Source organism: Anarrhichthys ocellatus, unplaced genomic scaffold (assembly GCF_004355925.1).
Source record: "Anarrhichthys ocellatus isolate YVR2014 unplaced genomic scaffold, GSC_Weel_1.0 scaffold31, whole genome shotgun sequence".
Taxonomy (NCBI): domain Eukaryota; kingdom Metazoa; phylum Chordata; class Actinopteri; order Perciformes; family Anarhichadidae; genus Anarrhichthys; species Anarrhichthys ocellatus.
This window is the reverse complement of record NW_022280061.1, coordinates 4,107,338-4,111,716: the sequence shown is the minus strand read 5'-3', so window position 1 is coordinate 4,111,716 and position 4,379 is coordinate 4,107,338. Positions and strand designations below refer to the sequence as shown.

Genomic DNA, 4,379 nt, shown 5'->3' with positions numbered 1-4,379 from the left:
GGGGGGGGGGGGGGGGGGGGGGGGGGGGGGGTTCTGATGAAATGCTGCTTTAATTAGCAAAGTAGCAGCTTTACACACAAGCAGCCGACCTTTAAAGAGACGAGAGGAAAGCTTGGACAGTGGGATCGACGTTTGTGTGCGAGAGCGTCCGTGATCGAAACCGATCATCATCATTTTTGTTGCTTACTCGTGTCACTTTTCTTTTTACTCCTGGTCAGATGAAATGAATGATGGTCAGTTTAATCACAGTTCTATCCTTTTCCATCACTTTCATCTAACGTGTTGCTCTATCTATAACAGGCGGGGATACACCAAGAGCACATTTTCTTTCCGTCTGATGTAAAAACAAAACAACTTTTTTAATTCCTCACTTTGAGGAATTATGTACACGTTTAAGTTTTCAAGATGGTGCAGCGCAGTATAAAGTTATCATTTAAGTTACAGACAAAGCAAAGAATAAGTAACTAGTCTTGTGATTTAACTTTAATGTACCGTCCACATTCACGCCAATAAAGCTTTTCTCAACTTTATAGACCCAGTTAGGAAGCAGCCAATTAAACGTGTAGTAAACACGACAGAGACATTTTAGTGCTTGACTGTTTTCAATACTGCTAGTACACTGTGGACACATTTCACATTTAAAGAAACAACACAAGGCATCTTCCTGGTTTCTGTCAATAAACAGACAGAAGGAGACAAACATCACTCGTCAGGTGTAACACCACCTGCCTGCCTGTGTGAGTCCGAACATGAGTCACGTTCTTTGTTTACATTCTCAATGATCATGTTGGGGCAGTGGCTTTGGAGGGACAGCCGTCAGTGTTGGCCAACTTTCTTGTTAGATGTAGCAACCTCTGGAGTGAGTGCTGCAGCTACTCCCATTGGAAAAGACTTGGCAACACTGGGAAGAATTTTCCGGTTGGATAATTTTTTAGTGCTCTTGCTAGTTTCTCAAGATTACCGAACCTGCCTTTAAAGGACACAGAGCACCTTCTACCGAGACACACATCTGACTCCAGAGTCAGCTGATTATTCTTGGGCACACATTGCTGTGTTTCCCATCACTTCAAACCCAGGTTTTAAAACACTCCGTAAACAAACTAGCCCGAGCGACCCACGTAGACGGGGACGGTTTGAGGATGACAGAGAGGGAAATCCTCTGCCCCGAAGTTCACCAGCCACCAGCTGGTCCGGCAGTGACATGAGACGGCTTTAACACAAACAGGGGGTCACTGTGGCCAAACACCTGCAAAACAACACCTTCCCAACACACACACACACACACACACACACAAGCTTGCACAGTGTTCATGCTCTTACAAAAACACTCCCATTGCTCCATTACTGCAGACTTACTCACACTTTTTAGTCTTGTCCTATGTTCACAGTGAACAGTAACAACTGGAAACATACTATAAAGCCAGATATGAGCAGTCCGAGCTGCCATGATTTATTTGGACAAGCAGTGGTAGCACACACACTCAAAAAAGTGACTTTGTCACGCAAGGAATGGCTCGACGGGAGCGTTAAGAGACGAGCTCCTCGTAGACGTTTTGCTGACGGAGTTTATAAGATCCCACTAGTCTCAGGTTTTAGTTGAAAGACCGGTTGTGGGGCTGCAGGGCACGCGCACACACACTTTGTTGCAGGAAAACAACACTGTTTGGAGAAAGCCAGTTGCACACACTTGCTCCACAAATACACAATGATTGATGATTGCAGTCAAAGCAGCTCAACAAAAAGTAGCAAACTGTCACAGATTGACTTCTTCCCTATCAGAGGATGTTGTTAGAGGGAAGTGTAAGTGTTGAGATTAGTAGTGCCTGTAATAGGATGAAAGTGACGATGCTTTTATACATGAACAAAAAAAGACAAAAGGGGGAGAAACGTCACCTAAACGTGGGGTCAGAAAAGAGAGAAGGAAAGACACAGAAGAATTAGGAAAACAACTAAATGAACAGAGATTCTAACAAGAAAAGAAAGACAGGGATTTAATAGCAAGCTATGGAAGAGCGCATGTGTGTGTGTGTGTGTGCGTGCGTGAGTGCACATGCCGAGTCGGAGTTGGCTGGGCCACCCCACCCTGTTTAATGTCACTCTGACGTCAAAGCCATGTGTGCAGGCCCTTAATGCAGACAGGATGGAGCAAGTATTTATTTAACTTTGGTTCTCCCCTCCGAGAGAGCAGGGCCCTCCATAAACACAGACTTCAGAGCAGTTTGGCTCATTCATAGCCGAGCAACAGCCAGCGGCGCTGAGATCATCGCGCAGGACCTCGGGACTGCTCTGCGCAGGCGCGGCAGTGACGAGATTCAAATGTCGGAACACGTTGAGAAAGACTCGGGTGTCAAATCAGGTGACATGCCTCTCAACCAAGGATGCACATTCCTGAAGAGACTTCCAAAGAGAAGATCAAGACACGTTTACGCGTTACCAGCGACTGGCCTCACATCATCCCCTGCTCCCCGTGTTTCCCGTCACTCTCTGCTGACAGCTATCCAGCAAAAAAGCAAATGCGACACAGCTTTGGCCACAGATGAATGGATGAGCGAACATTACACTCAGCTCATTTAAAACAGCGCACGGTAACCAAAGCTTAATACGATCCAACAGTCTGTTATTTCTTTTAAAAGGGGACACAAAGTGCCAATTGTGAAATCACTCGGCAGCACTGTGAAATCACTCGGCAGCACTTTGATCTCACAGTAGGGATGAATGCACCAACAAGGTTTACTTTAAAGTCCGGTTCGATGTATTTAAGATGGAAAATACACAAAGAGAGGGAGTAGACGGAGAATACTTTCATGCCGCTTTTGTTTGTATGTCTGAGAGTGTGGAGAGAGATATAACTGCATCCATGAATGCTACATTCACGGGTCGCTTCTGTTTTCACATTATGCTCTTAATGCAAGTGTAGATCAAATACAGTCAAACACCAGCCCAAATGTGCTCCGCCCCCTGTCCTCCCTCTCTCTCCTTCATCTCAAGTGGGAGCCGGTACACTGTGGAAGTATTGTCTCAGGGCATTTCACAGTTCCTGCAGATTCTACAAATTCAGACTTGAGATTCATTCACTTTTTAAAAAACAGTTCAAATAAAGCTCATAACGTATTTCACACAGACCGTATAGAAGAAATCCTGTGTGACTGATCGGCATCTAAAAGCTGGCGATAAGTTGAATTTATAGAGAAACCGGTGAAACCCAAATCAGCCAACAGATGTGTTATAATAGAGCGCATTAAATATATATTATATCAGCAGATATATTGGCTCATAAGTCTCAAGAACATGCAAGATAGAAATGCCAAATATGTGTTTGAGGTAATAAAAGAAGTGCTGAGATTATATCAAATATGGATGTCATTATCATCAACCTCAAAATCCAGTATCGGTCTCGATCGCTCAAACTGATTTTTTCTAGGAATAAAAAAAATCTGTCTTTTATGAAAAGAAAATGAATATCCTTTGTCTGGCCAACGGTCCAAAAGCTAAACACGACAGCCAGCCTTCTCAGATGTTTCCGTGAACACAGAGGCGTGCGGCGCTGTGTCTTTCACAACCCGTCTTCATTTGGCATCGCCATATGGGAGAAGCCGCTCGCCCATCTGATGAACACATGTCACAGCCACGAGGCCGGAGACTCCAGCTCGTCTGTGACAGTGACAGACCGACCATCTTCACACAATCCGCTTCAGGGCAGGTCGGCTACGCGTCGGCACACAGTGCCTTATAAATGAGTGCAAGAAGCTTTAATTACCTGAACACTAAAGGCATGAGGTTAAAGATCAGCTTCAATTTAAATACAATACGCTGAGCATGAAAGAGAAAAGTAAATCAAAGCTAAAAAGCCAAACATGGTGTTCGGTACGCCACTACATTTTGGCACCAACAGCATCTAACTTTACAAACACTGATTACAATGTTTACCAAGTTATTTTTGGCCAATGTAATCATACCCTGAATATCTGGTGCCAGCCCATACCTCGCGAGAGTCACCGTCACACACACACACACACACACACACCCCTGCAGCAGTCACATCGGTGGATGTTCGGATCGGACGGCCGCTCTCTAAAAAACACGACTTACATTGTCGGAAATGAGAAGAGGGTCACGCATAGTTTAGGGCCCGTCGTACTGTGAGCACGCACACAATGGAGCCTGGCCATGATAAACGAATGGCCTGCTGCTTTCCCATACAGTGCATGATTGGCTGGAGTAGCCCCTGATAAGGAAAACATTAGCTGCGAGTATCTGTGGTGCCCATTCAAAGCAACAGCCCAGTGTTTGCATAAGCTGATCCGTCTGTATACTCGCACTGAAAGACACAGCTGAGAGAGAGAGAGAGAGAGAGAGAGAGAGAGAGAGAGAGAGAGAGA

General features: G+C 45.1%; 1 protein-coding gene across 2 annotated transcripts in view; it reads right to left on the bottom strand.

Annotated features, from left to right (window-relative positions):
• grk4 (G protein-coupled receptor kinase 4) overlaps positions 1-4,379 on the bottom strand; it is a 36,006-nt gene that overhangs the window by 25,868 nt on the left and 5,759 nt on the right. The window lies entirely within an intron of this gene.